Source organism: Herpailurus yagouaroundi, unplaced genomic scaffold (assembly GCF_014898765.1).
Source record: "Herpailurus yagouaroundi ecotype Mexico unplaced genomic scaffold, PumYag 160, whole genome shotgun sequence".
In the NCBI taxonomy this organism is placed as follows: domain Eukaryota; kingdom Metazoa; phylum Chordata; class Mammalia; order Carnivora; family Felidae; genus Herpailurus; species Herpailurus yagouaroundi.
Genome location: NW_024412401.1, coordinates 7,275,639 through 7,290,642, shown reverse-complemented (window position 1 = coordinate 7,290,642; position 15,004 = coordinate 7,275,639). Strand labels below are relative to the sequence as shown.

At 43.1% G+C, this 15,004-nt stretch overlaps 1 long non-coding RNA gene across 1 annotated transcript; it reads left to right on the top strand.

The window, feature by feature from the left end:
- The first annotated feature begins 276 nt into the window (after positions 1 to 276).
- LOC121034505 (uncharacterized) lies at positions 277 to 13,850 on the top strand. The gene is made up of 2 exons (XR_005792468.1): positions 277 to 444; positions 13,648 to 13,850. It is a non-coding gene; the product is annotated as an uncharacterized LOC121034505 (long non-coding RNA).
- Positions 13,851 to 15,004: the final 1,154 nt, after the last annotated feature.

Sequence of the window (15,004 nt, the reverse complement as noted above, 5' to 3'; positions counted from 1 at the left end):
ACCCTCTGTCCCAGCCTCACTAAACTAAGCTTTCCCCACATATATCCTCCATTTTGCCAATATGGTTCCCTTCCTTGCTCTTCACTCATTCTTGAAGACCCTGCTTCAACACCACCTCCTTTCTGAGAGCTTCCTGGTGCCTAGTGGCACCACACCCCCAGTTTGAATGAGCTTCAGCTTCAGCTCTGTTTTCAGGGCATGATTCTCTATTTAGATTATCTTATCTTCAATGTAGTGGATTTAATTGTTAACAATCTTTTCTCCTCCAATAGATTCCAGGCTCCTTTAGAATGGTGAAGGACACCATTTCATTTCTGCATCCTTCTGCGAGTTCTACTAAAGTAGCTGGTACATCAATCATGTTCATTGGAAATTCCCTGAAGAGTCTATTTCTTACAAGTAAAAGAAATGCCAGGCAACATTTGCTAAGTCATTTGTTTTGAGGTAAGTCAAAGTAACAGATGATACAACTCCCTTAATTTTCATAATGAAGGTGTATCTTTCAGGTGTGGCTGAAAGATTCTAGAGTGGCACCGTCCGGTATGGTGGCTATTTAAGTTTAAATTATTTAAAAATAAATAAAATGTGGAGTGCCTGGGTGGCTCAGTTGGTTAAGCATCTGACTTTGGCTCAGGTCATGATCTCACTGTTCGAGCCCTGGGTTGGGCTCTGTGCTGACAGCTCAGGACTTGGAATGCTTCAGATTCTGTGTCTCCCTCTCTCTGCACCTCCCCCACTCACACTCTGTCTCTCTCTCAAAAATAAATAAACATTTTAAAAAATTAAAAAAAAAGAAAGTAAGAGGTTGTCTGCAGACAAGGTGCGTAAAGACTGGGATTGTAAAAATGTGTTCATGCATTTGAGTTGTCTGGTAATCTTCCTGATGTGTATGTCAAAATAAAAAGTAGCATATGCCTTTAAATGAGGCAAGGAATGGACCATATTCTACAGATGTCTGATAAACACAGCATTATGTACATTTCATCTTAGAGAGGAATTTACATTTGAAGACTAAATATTAATCCCCTCAAAACACTGCCATGAAGAAGGTACAGAGAGAGGTGTACAGACGCATTTTATACAATGGGAAACAAGAGTATATATATCCTGTATCATTTGTCCTCGGTTCTTAAAATTCATGCTTTTCAAGGCATTCGGAAGAGAGAGGAAGAGTTCCGATTTTTCATCAAAAACGTTAGAAAGGTCAATGGGTCAAGATTTACTGGCGCCAGTGAGAGCTGGCACTTTCCCCATGATTTCTTCTGACTCTCTTGGCCAGTTCCCTAAAACTGGGTGTTCTTTAAGGTTTTCTCCTTGAAACCCTCCTTTCTTTTCTCTCTGGACTCTTTCTTGACCCTTCACCAAATTGCACAACTCCTAACTCCAATTACTTCCTCCAAGGTAATGACTCCTAAATCAACCTTCCCTACCCCGAGCTCTCTGTGCATGGAGGGACAATGAGTGCAGGCTGACGTAGCTGGTTTGGGGACCAAATTTTGAGTAGCAAGTCTCTAGATAAGGGCTTGACAAACCTTTTCTGTACATGGCCAAATAGCCTCTGTCTCCATTACTCAACCTTGTCATTATAGCATGAAAGCAGCTGTAGACAATATATAATCAAATGGGCATAGTTGTCTTCCAATAGAGTTTTATTTTCAAAAACAAGAGGCAGGCAGGATTTGGTTATAGTTTGCTGATTTCTGTTGATCACTGATTTTCAAAAAAGAAGCCCCTGCAGAATCCGCTCAGAGAGAAAGAATGACAGGGAATGAGCAATTTAACTTTAATCCATTTTGTTTACACAGCTGAGCAAGATCTCATTTGCAGAAAGGGTTTCATGGCCAAAAAGTTTGAAAGCCACTCATCTACATGTTCTCGGAGGTTCATTCTAGGTATATATCGGTCACCTCCCTCAGCTGGTCACTGTCTGCTTCTGCTTTGACCCATTTTCTGTGCCAAAGTGGTAACATAATTGTCCACTTCTGACCATATCACTTCTCAAACTTCAGTGATTCCCATGAGCCATTCCCAACCTACCTCCTTAATCTCCTTCTACTGACCTCTAACATACTTTATGGTTTAGCCACACAGGACTCTAGCCTGCCACTCTGCAAAGACGTTTTCTCTTCTCTCTTTCCGCATGTTCTCCCCTTTCCTGTCACCCCTTTTCCCTCCCAACCTGCCTTTCCACTTGGCGATCCTCAAATGCTACTTGTTCTGTGGAGTCTTCTAGAATTTCACCCACCAGAAACAGTCTCCTCTATGCTTCTAGGTGCTTCCCTCAGTGGGCTTTTATGCGTCCAGGTCCCAGCTCCCCTACTGGATTAATGTTCCTTAAGGGCAGGGATCACATTTTATCTTTCTACCCAGCATGGGTACCATATGCCTAGCAGTCACTGGAGTTCCTTATCTGGATTGAAACAGGGCATGCCCTGGCACAGTGCATCCCACCTGCCCTAGGACTTCTTCACCTGCCTGTCATGTTCTCACTTCTCCCTCCTCTGCCGCCCATAGAGGACCACAGTTACAAGGCACAGGTGTTTCCTGCTATTCCCAGATAATAAGAATAGCTGCTTGATGCTTAGGAGCTGAGAGAACAAGTTCCAGGTAAGCTAGCAGTGAAAGGGACATGAGAAAGGGGTGGAGAGGGAGAGACAAATCCAGAAACCTTGGGTGACAGGCAAACACAAACACAAGGCCTCTGGCCCAGATGGGCAAGGTCTAGGAAGGGGCAGTTGCCAGGACTTTGAGAGCCAGAGTCATGCAGGGGAAAGAGAGCAGCAGGGCTCTGAAAGGGACACATCTATGCTGCACATTTACAGCTGTTTAACTTTGTATTTCTAACTCTCTGAGCCTTATGTGCACATGAAGAATAAAAATATCTTTTTAAGGGGCACATGGGTGGCTCAGTCGGTTAAGCGTCCGACTTCGGCTTGGGTCATGATCTCGCGGTTCGTGGGTTCGAGGCCCGTGTTGGGCTTTGTGCTGACAGCTCCGAGCCTGGAGCCTGCTTCCGATTCTGTGTCTCCCTCTCCCTCTGCCCCTCCCCTGCTCGCGCTCCGACTCTCTTTGTCTTTCAATAATAAATAAATGTTAAAAATTTTTTTTTCTTAATATCTTTTTAAATGCTCTGAGGGTTAGGAAAATAATGTGTCTGTTACAGAATAGGGGCTCAATAAGTGGCACTGGAGATTGTGAAGAAGGGGAGTGAAGAGGCAAAGGAGATTTTTTAAAAAAAAGAGGAAATGGGGGCGGCTTAGGTGGCACAGTCGGTTGAGCGTCTGACTTTATTTTGGCTCAGGTCATGATTTCACTATTGGTGAGACTGAGCCCTCACTGAGCTCCTCAAGCTAAGTGTAGAAGCTCCGTGGGATTCTCTTTCCCCCTCTCTCTTTGTCCCTCCCCAGCTCCTGTACACGCACACTTGCACATGCCAGCTCTCTCCCAAAATAAATAAAACAAAAGAGGAAATGTATTTCTTTTTTGTAATGTTTATTTATTTTTTGAGAGAGACAAAGACAGAGCACGAGTGGGGGAGGGTCACAGAGAGGGGTAGACACAGAATCCGAAGCAGGCTCCAGGCTCCGAGCTGTCAGCACAGAGCCCGACGTGGGGCTCAAACTCACAAACCATGAGATCATGACCTGAGCCGAAGTCGGACGCCCAACCGACTGAGCCACCCAGGCGCCCCGAGGAAATGTATTTCTTAAGATAAACGCTATTAATTGATTTTCATCTTCACCTGGGATTTATCTAGCAAATTACTTTGGTCTCCTTTCTAACTTTGGTTGAAGGGAGAAGGTAGGGGTCTAGCATATGGCTAGGAATCACCTGGGCACCATTAACATGCAGGTTTTCACCCACCGGGTCTGGATGGGTCTGAGATGGGACTTTAATGATGTAATACAGCTGATCCATGCATGAACCACAGTGTAAGTAGCCAGGTGGTGGTCCACGTAGGCTGTTGACGTAAAGGAAGATCGATGGGCATGCTGGCCTGACTGGTTTCCTTTTCTCGCATGTTGAAAAGCTCCTGTTCTTCATTCTTCAAAAGAATGGAGACTTGAACCAAGGGAGGTTAAGGTCGGGAAGCATAGCACCACGTGCTACCAAAGGGCAGGGAAATTACGAGGAAAAAAGAGAACTTTTGTTCTCTGGGGCTTATGTGCAGACCACATGCAGACACAAGGGAACTTAGATCTCTTTGGACTTTGCTTGAAATGCTGGACTAGAAAAGGAGTCAGTAAGAGGCAAGATGGCATCTGAGGGCTTTGCAACAAACCATTAATACCTTTCCCCCCTAGCAAAGTCGTGTGATGAGATGAAGAAAGTACTAACACACATTGTCAACAGACTTCTAGTAAATTACCTAGACCATCTGGACGGTTTCCCCACAACATACTGGAAACAATAACTAAAGCAAAGACAGCAAATTATTAAGCGGTGGGTGTGTACGTGTTCACTGAACAGTTCTTTCAGCTTCCCTGCATATTTGAAAGTATTTATAATAAAACCTTGAAAAAATTATGTTTCCTACCTCTCTCGTGGTTTCCATAAGGTAGAAATGAGATAAATACAGTAGTGTATCCAAATAATGTTGGCTTAGTCTGAAAAGTGGGTGCCCTCTGAGGGACTTTCTCTTAGCCGTTTTAGAAATTATAAGCATAGGGGCACCAGGTTGGCTGATTTGGTCGAGCATTCGACCCGTGCTTTCAGCTCCGGTCACGATCTCACAGTTTGTGGGATCGAGCCTTGCATCGTGGTCCATGCTGACAGCATGGAGCCTGCTTGGGATTCTCTCTCCCTCTCTCTCTGTCTCTCCCCTGCTTGAATGCGTGTGTGTGCGTGCACTCTCTCTCAAAATAAATAAATAAATAAATATACATAAAATATATGAGGGGGTACACAAGAAAATAGTAACATTAGTGGCCTCCAGGGAGGGGAAGTTTGTAACTAGAGGGCAAGAAGGGAAGGGAAACTTCTCACTGAATTTCCTTTTGCAAGTTTTGTACATCAGATTATATGTACACAGTACCTATTTGAAGATAAATAAAATAAAAATAGATGTAGACCTCTCACAGTCTAAGAGTCTGGCTCTTTCAGTACAATAAGTGTTAAATTGCAGAACTTGCCGTGCCCAGAAGCAAAGAAGTCAACGTCCAGCTTCATGAAGTGGGGCATCATGGGGCCGGACCAACCCAACAGCCACAAGCTGGCTCTGTCTATTTGAGGATGTTTTTGGCTATGAGCCAAAGGTCTACATTTTCCATTCCTGCTTCCGGACGGCGGTGGGCCAGGAAGTAACCAGGTTGGGTAGCCCAGAAGAATGAGGGGTTCAGAGTCAGACTGGTGGTAGAGCCCACGGCTTTAGGCTTGTATTGAAGGAGGCAGACAGAGATGTGGCATGGGAACCACACTCATGACTGGGGCGTAGTCCTGTGTGAATAGTTTACATATTACATACGTGACTATTTACAAAGTGTTCGTAACCACTGCTTCCTCTGAGTGACACAACTGCCCTAGGAGGTGAGTATGGATTTTGCCCTGTCTTACCGAAGAGGAAGCTAAGTGTGGTGGCCATGATATCCTTCCAGGGATATCTCAGATATCCTTCCAATTGACTGAGGGCCCCGCCGTGTTCTGAAATCCACCCATGTGTTTGAGCTGCAGCCAGGCTAATGGCTGCCCATGCCGGTGATGGAGTACAGCAGAGATATGAGGGCAGGCTCCTTCTCTGGAGACGCAGGACTTCTCTGGTGGCCTGAGTGCTCCCTGACAGCCTTGCTGTAATTTCCTCAGAAAACATTGTAAACTGGGGCACCTGGGTGGCTCATTCAGTTAAACATCCGACTTTGGCTCAGGTCATGATCTCATGGTTCATGAGTTTGAGCCCCATATCGGGCTCTCTGCCATCAGCATAGAAGCTACTTTGGATCCTCTGTCTCCCTCTCGCTGTGCCCCTCCGTCACTTGCACTCTCTTCCTCTCTCTCAAAAATAACATTAAAAAAAGAAAAAAGAAAAGAAAACACTGAACTATTATGCTTCCACCCCCCCCCCCCCTTCCTTCCTTCTCTTCTTCACTCCCAGGCCTGCATTACAGTCTGATGGCTCTCTCAGCCTCTCCTGGTTCCCTCCTACTTTCTCTTAGAGGCATTTCCTGCAAGTTGAATACTGTTTTGGCATCTAACATAGATCTGGGTGATTCTAGTTGTGCTACTTCTTCTTTTTACTTTTATTTTGAGGAGAGAGAAAGCACACATGCATGAGGTGGGGGACAGGGGCAGAGGGGGAGAGAAAGAGACAGAGGGAGAGAAAGAGAGAAATTTTTAAAAATTTTCTAATGTTTTTTTATTTTTGGGAGAGAGAGCATGAGCAGGGGAGGGGCAGAGAGAGAGGGAGACACAGAATCTGAAGCAGGCTCCAGGCTGTCAGCACAGAGCCCGACGTGGGGCTCGAACTCACGAACCACGAGATCATGACCTGAGCTGAAGTCAGACACTTAACCAACTGAGCCACCCAGGCGCCCAGAGAGAGAGAGAGAGAGAGAGAGAATCCTAAGCAGGCTCCATGCTCAGTCCAGAGCCTGAGATGGGGTTTGAACCCATAACTCTGGGATCATGACCTGAACTGAAATCAAGAGTCAGAAGCTTAACCAACTGAGCCACCCAGGAACCCCTAGGCTGTGCTTCTAATCAATGCACTATATTGTCTTTCTTTTCATGAAATTCATTTCACCTTGAGTCACTAGATGGACACATCCTTTTTGCCACCAGCTTGCTGCATTTTTAATACTTCATTATTCAAAATATTTATGTATATGTGATTATGTCTGGCATATTACATAGGCATAAAAGTAGAAATAATTCTATCTTGTTAAAGATGGAATTGTGCTTTATTAAATTATGATCAATCACTATTTTTTTTTTTTAAGTAGGCTCCACACCCATCTTGAGTCTTGAACTCACAACCCTGAGATCAAGAGTTACATGCTCCACCGACTGAGCCAGGCTGGTACCCCTATGCTCTATTAAATTACACATGTAAACTTAACAAGATTCAGTTTCACGAAGCTTCTGTTTAGTTTAGATGCAAACTTTGAGGTTTCTTTTGCTGTTATTTTTTTTTTTTAAGACTTCACATATTCTTTTATTTTTGAGTAAACTCTACGCCCAACCCAGGGCTCGAACTTATGACCCCAAGATCAAGTGTTGTGTGGTCTTCCGACTGAGCCAGCCAGGTGCCACATGTTGCTGTTCTTTGTTAATAATTTGCCATCTACCATTCGCCATCTCCACTTTCCATTGTCTTTATCAATATTCTGGGGTTTGTAATTATGCTGGCCAACTTAGAGATTCTAGAAATGTACACAGGCCAGAAGAACTGCCATTTGAGGTCACCTTATGGTTTGGCAGAGAATGTCACAAATCCACAAATGCTAGTCTGAAGAGGAAGCTGTTTAAGTCTATCAAAATGGTGTCACTAGAAGAATGGGGACATTGTAAGCTGTGCACATGTCACCATATAATATGGGGTAGGGGAGGAGGTACAGGAATCAGCAGGCTCTTACTTCTAGGCTCTTCCTGGAACTGGCTGGCAGCAATCTGGCAGGCCTTTGACATGAGTTCCAAGGACCCCATTGGGAGTTCCTTCTGAATGGACAGAATGTTTTGTCAGAACAATTAGGGCTTGCTTCCTAAAGTGCGCTTGGCCAGGAAAGCAAGCAAGAACCTTTAGGGGGCCAATGTCCTGGGAGTAGTTGGCCCTGAAGGGATGCATAGAAGAAGGGGTACAATAAATAAACATTAAAAAAAATTTAAAAAGGCAGGGTGGGGGCGCCTGGGTGGTTGAGTCGGTTGAGCGTCTGACTTCAGCTCAGGTCATGATCTCACAGTTCGTGGGTTTGAGCCCCATGTCAGATCTGCACTGACAGCTCAGAGCCTGGAGCCTTCTTCAAATTCTGTGTCTCCTTCTCTCTCTGCCCCCTCCCCCACTCGGATTCTGTCTCTCTGTCTCTCAAAAATAAATAAACATTTAAGAAAATCAAAAACAAAAAAGAAGAAGGGCTACACTGTAAGGATGGTAGAGGGGATTTTGAGCAACTTCAATAAGCAGTCTTGTGGCAGCAACCCTCATAGGCAGCTGACCTGAGCATTATAATGCTTACCTCCTGCTCTTATATCCCTAGAGATAGGAAGTGTGGCTGGAGAACAGGAGAGTGCCAAAGCTAGAAAGGCCAGAGGCAAGTGAGAGCTTGAGCAGCAGGACTTGATTTGGTGAAGAAATCACAAGGAACCACAGGAACAGTAATACCTCGCCTCTTTACAACAGTCAGAATCTTCAGACATTAACTGTATTTGGGACTCTTCAAGCGTAGGGGTCGTGAATTCCCCATTTATTGCACTGGTTGCAAGTTGGGGCCTCCTTGAATACAATGTATTGTTCTTTTGGGCATCATGGAAGAATGTGTTCTTGGCCCCCCTGGGCAATATGCACTGTGTTAAATGATTTGCATACCCAAGAGCACAGAAGTTCCTCACCTCATCTCCAACATGCTCCGTCCACACGTTTTGAGAACTCTGGGTAACAGTTTAGTTTTAACACACATCTTTGACTAAGCATGAGGCCTGTGGTTGCCAACAGGCAATACTAGATTAGACTCCTATGGCCATTAGCCATTTTATGAGAGGCCTGGGAAATCAATTACAAACAAGAAGTGGAGGATGAAGGCTATGGGTGATGGTGGTGGTGGTTGCTGGGGGGGTATGGGCAAGGACCTGAAAGGAAACTGTTCATTCTCATGGGGGGGTGGGTGGTGGGAGATAGTGAGTGCCTGCAGACCCAAGAGGAGTCACAGCAAAAGGAGGCCTGGGGAGTTTCCACTTTTCCCAAGATTTATATGTCTAATTTCCTATGTATTCAGAGGATTGGTGAGGAGTTGCCAAGTCTTCTCAGGGACTCCACAGCTGCTTGACGATCGTATTACAGATTCTCAAAGGTGGGCCAGACTTCAAAAGAAAGTTTTTGTGACTCTAATGATGGAAATATGAGTTACCCATGCTGCTTTTTGTGTATTAATTAACCTCGTATTCTGCAATAATCATTGCTATGATCACTTATTCCAGGAATGCTTTTTTCAATTCTTTTGGCTTTTCTACATGGACTATCATGTCATCTGTGAACAAAAACCGTTCATTCCTTCCTTTCCAAACTGTACTTTTTATTGCCTTTTCTTGTCTTAGTTAGGATTTTCAGTACAATGTTAAAAGGGAATGGTGAGAAGGGACATCCTTCCCCTGTACCCGATCATTGTGGGAAAGCTTCAAGTCGCTCACATTGTGATGCTTTTTGTTTTTAAATTTTGTTATGCTTACAAAAGTAGAAATACAGGCTCATTAAACATTTTCATATATTTCAAGAAATATGTAATATGAAAAGTGGGAGTGTTTTCAATCCCTAACCACTTCCCCAAGTTGTCGTTGCCAGTTATTTGGTACGTCTCTCAAGATGGCATACTTTGTGATTTTGAAGCAGATTGTGTATGTCTTAGCACACATCTCTGACCAAGAAAAAAAATGTGCCACACACTGAGATTCCTTGGTAGTTTGGGGTTTAGGTATCAAGCTGTGTATACGTTTGAGTATAAAAGAGACAGAATAAATGTGATAAAATCGCCCCTACTCTTTTTCTGGGAAGTGCTGTCCAGTTCTTGATTTTTATCTTTCATGGGAAATTGTGCTAGAACTAGGTGGCTAGATCATTTATTTAACACGGATATGTTAAAATTGACTTCAGTTACAGAATGCCCTAGCGAGAATTACCTATAAATAAACAAAGTAACTGGTTATGAATTATGACCCACATATGCACTCACCTGTTGGACAGCTGTCCAGAACATGGTGGGCTATGTATGGCTTCTGCCCAAGGATCCTTGAAGTTCTTATGAATACATGAAGGGAAGAAGCCATATCTTAGATGTCCCCTGGAGGGGAGACTTAAGGAAAATTCTTAAGGAAGTGATTGGTTAGAAGACCCCATCCTGGAAGTGAAACTTTGTACCTTTGGGGATGTACCACCACCAATCAGTTCCAGACATTGGTGCCAGCTGGTTGGGGATGTGTGTTGCTTGGAGAAAGCAGGTGCAGAGGCCCAAAAGGGGTCTAGGAATGGGTCCTGTGATACTGTTGCTGCCCCTGCTCAGTGTATGCTCCCACACCCAACTTTTTCAGAATGTTTGATAGAGTGTGTCTTGGTTCATGAAATAGATTTGCAATTTTGAGACTTCCTAAATGGCCATCTCTAAGCAGCTATAGGAATTCCTGGCTCCAGTACATGTGTAAAGTTCAGTTGGGTTTTCTAGAACAGGTAAGCTGTGTCCAGTTACTGGCTTTCTGTAATCAAGCTGCTAGATAGAATTTAGCAATCATCAAGGACTCCTGTGGCTAGTTGTTTAGGTTTTGAGCATTAAGTACGATCTAATACAAATCTTCATTAAGGGGCACCTGGGTGGCTCAGTTGTTAAGTATCTGACTCTTGATTTCGGCTCAGGGCATGATCTCAGCGTTCATGAGATGAAACCCTGCCTCAGGCTCTGGGCTCACAGTGCAGGATCCTCTCTCTCATTCTCTCTCTCTCTCTTCCTCTTTCTGCATCCCCCCTCACTCTCTCTCTCTCAAAATAAATAAAATTTAAAAATCATCATTAAAAAAAGCCTTGGGGCACCTGGGTGGCTTAGTTGGTTAAGTGTCCGACTTTGGCTCAGGCCATGATCTCACGTTTCATGAGCTCAAGCCCCGCGTCAGGCTCTGTGCTGACAGCTCAGAGCCTGAAGCCTGCTTCAGATTCTCTTTCCCTCTCTCTCTGCCCCTCCCCCACTCATGCTCTGTATCTTTCAAAAATAAATAAACATTAAAAAACATTTTTTTAAAACTTAAAAAAACAAAAAAACCTTTTTATTCTATCACAAGTGTTATATTTTATTTATTTATTGTGATATAGTTCATTTTAAAGAATAGAGATAAACAATATGAAAAAAATGAAGTGTAATCCTCCTACCCAATGATAACTATAATTAATATTTTTGTATATTTCCTTCTAAAATTCCCATACTTTAGGGCACCTGGGTGGCTCAGTCACTTAAGTGTCTGACTCTTGATTTTGGTTCAGGTCATGACCTCATGGCTCATGGGGTTTGAGCTTCACGTCGGGCTTTGACCTCACAGCACGGAGTCTGCTTGGGATTCTCTGTCTCCCTCTCTCTCTGCCCCTCCCCTGCTCATGCTCTCTCTCTCTGAAAATAAACATTAAAAGTAGATAAATAAAACTTAAAAAAATAAAATTCCCGTGCTTTAATAAGCTTTCAATAAATAGATATTTTATAGTTATATGAGAAGTTTTCCTTCCTCCTTTTATTTCAACTTAGAGATAGCTATGATGTTTCTTTTTTTTCCCCCTCCAGAATTGCTATATTGTTTGTATTTTTCAAAAACAGTTGACCATGAATTATTTTTATTCATCCTAATGACAACCTTGGGGGTTTTAAATACCGTATGTGTTTCCTTATCTTCTAGATAAAGACACTGGGAGCAATGATATTTCTTTATGAAAGTATGAAGATCATTGTGTTAACTACAAGTTCACATGCAAATAAAAAATTGGTTTGCTTTGGTTATTTAAACACACATTCTGTTCAAATGGAATTCTTTTTTACATTTTTAGGAAGATAATGTTTAAAAAAGAGCTTTAGAACTATAGACTGAAGTCCTTGGGCCTTGGTTAGCACTGCTTTAGTTTGAATCTAAAAAAGGCTATAACATTTCTGTCCTCCAAATCCAAACTGGGTTTGCGGCACCTGAGTGGCTCAGTCGACTGAGCGTACAACTTTGGCTCAGGTCATGATCTCACCATTCCTGAGTTCGAGCCCCATGTCAGGCTCTGTGCTAACAGCTCAGAGCCTGGGGCCTGTTTCAGATTCTGTGTCTCCCTTTCTGTCTCTGCCCCTCCCTCGCTAGTGCTCTCTCTCTCTCAAAAATAAACATTAAAAGAAATTAAAATAAATAAATAAATAAATTTAACCTGGGTTCTGTATTCTCTGCCTCAGTGTTTATAAGGCTTTTGTCTCCAAAGAGACTTATTCAACTAAAGAGTCACATTACTCAGACTGGAGTCATGTGGGCCACTGGGTAAACAGCCAACCTGGACAAACAACTGTTGAATATTTAATGTTCAGGATATATTTAGTGAAAAAGCAAGCTACCAAATAGTAGTCATAACATAAACCTAGTTTTATGAAAGTATAAGATTAGATAGATATACTTACATAGAAAAAATATGGAAATGCTATAATCTAAAATATCAACAGTGTTTATCACTAGGTGATATAGAGTCATGGGTGATTATTATTATTTTATTCATGTTTACATTTCATTTTTTCTTCAATAGGCATAGATTACACTTTCATATATTATTTTTATAATCAAACACAATTTTATTTTACAGTAAGATCACAGTCTTTATTGATCAAAAATAAAACGATATTTCAAAAAAGGAAATTGTTATTTCCAACACATTCTCCCTCCCAATAACTCTCCTTTAAAAAAAAAAAGTTTATTTATTTATTTTGAGAGCAAGACAGAACAGGGTAGGGACAGAGAGAGGGAGAGAGAGAGAATCCCAAGCCGGTCCACGCTGTGAGCACAGAGGCTGACACAGGGCTTAATCTCACGAATATGAGATCATGAAGAGCTGAAACTAAGAATTGGACGCTTAACCGACTGAGCCATCCAGGCGCCCCCCCCCATACCTCTCCTTCTTATCTAAAACTTTAATCTAACTAAGTGCTATATGGTGTCCTCTCAACTCTGAGAGGATGGTTTAAGAAGCAGAAAATTTGCAAGAGTGGAGTGGGAAGAGGAATAAAACACCAGCAGTATTATATGTATGACATTCAATTTAATTCAGCTGTATATTACCTTGGTACATATGCATTTAATTATTTGCATTTTTAAGATTACATCTTTCAACCTGTAAAACCAGCCCAAAGCCCCTTTGTGTGGAAAGGGGGAGGGGGGAAGACGTGTTTTTGAGTCCATATTCCATTACTGCGCTGTTAGTTATATTTAATCAGAGTAAATGGTGGAGGGGAGGTATAGTGACTAGCTGATCTATTTCTCAGTTTCAGAAGAATGATTTTCCCTTTCTTCTGGAACAGCAGACTAGAGTGGTTTTAGTTTGCTAAAGCCAAACGTGAAAATTTTTATAGCCTTCGAAGAGCGACATTGTTATCGTAGATGCCATTCTCACAAGCATAACTTTGTTACATTTCATTTCAGTATTTTTTTTTTAATTTTTTTTTTAACGTTTATTTATTTTTGGGACAGAGAGAGACAGAGCATGAACGGGGGAGGGGCAGAGAGAGAGGGAGACACAGAATCGGAAACAGGCTCCAGGCTCTGAGCCATCAGCCCAGAGCCCGACGCGGGGCTCGAACTCACGGACCGCGAGATCGTGACCTGGCTGAAGTCGGACGCTTAACCGACTGCGCCACCCAGGCGCCCCTCAGTATTTTTTTTTCATTTCATTTCATTTCAGTATTCTAACATTTGAAGATTATCTAAAACAGATTGATTTTGCTTTGTTTGTTTTTACAGATCTGTTAAAATGACGTCAGAATTACTCAATCCCAGTATGGTCTTAAATTTTAGAAGATCAACTCTGAAATCTGGATGAATTTCACAGCATTTACGGCAGTGTGCTTCTGCATATCTGCTGAACTTTGGAGATCATGATATATCCCTTTGTCTTCACTTACTGAAGCCTTTTGGATTTTTCTGTAATAAAATACTAAATCGAATGTAGAACTTGAATTAATTGGCTGGGATAAAAGGAATGACTCATCCTGGGTTGACACAAATTGAACCTGACCTCGGAGGTTTCGTTCTGTAGCTCAGAGAGCAGGGCAATTCCGGAAATGGCACTGGCAGTGGTTCGTAAAGTCATGTTTCCCCTAACTTTCTCAGTTGTTTGTTGAGTCATTAAGGACCGTTAATTTTGGCTCTGTCAGAAGCCAGGATAAAGAATGTTTGCCAAATCACGTTCCAGAGCTAGGATGTAGAATGACAGGGAACATAACAGCCAAGTCACTCCTGAAATGTTTGGTTCAGTCATCTTTCCAAAATTAACATAGTTAAACAAAACCCCAAAACAGATCACTCCTCTCCTGCCCCTACTTCCTCCTTGCTCTTGACCAATAGGAGGACCCCCAGAAGTGGAAGGCTCAGGCATCTTCACAGAAATGAAGCCAGGCCACAATGACAGGTTCCCAAGGGTGACTGACCACAGCTTTTGCCTCCGACACAATTGCTTCACCTGAGGAGAAGGCACTTCGCTGAGGATCTGTGCCCCAGCCCATTTTCATGCACACAGAAGCACAGAGAGACCCACTGGTTAGATAGTCAGTAGGGTTTCTTCCTGCTGCAAAATTCTGTGGTTGTCATTTGGGCTTTGCGGCCCCAAATTAAAATGACCTGATCATAATTCTTAATTCCTGAGAAAAAGCAAAAAAGAAATAAACATGGTTACCACAGGCCCAATGTCCTTTGGTAACTGTTCAAGCCTGGGGACTGACACATAGGTAGTGTATGGCAGATGGCGTGTGGGTATGTGCATGTGTGTTTGGGGTGGACTTTCTTAACTTCGTGTAACTGAAAGGGCGGACCTACACCGGCCGACTCCATCTTGTTCTGTGTCCTCCACCTTGAGTGACTGTGTCCCCGACATGCCCCCTTTCCAGGAAAATCGCAGGAACCTCAGACCACGCCTCCTCCCCTTGAGTAACCTCCTGCTCACCCGTTCAAACTTCCCGATCAAAGCACACCCCCGACCCTTCCCCAGCCAATCGGCCGAGGCCACGACCCTTCCCCAGCCAATCGGCTGAGGCCACAGCCATTACCTCACCAACTGCCCCTAGACCCCAATAAAACCTTTGTGCTTTTGAAACTCACTCTC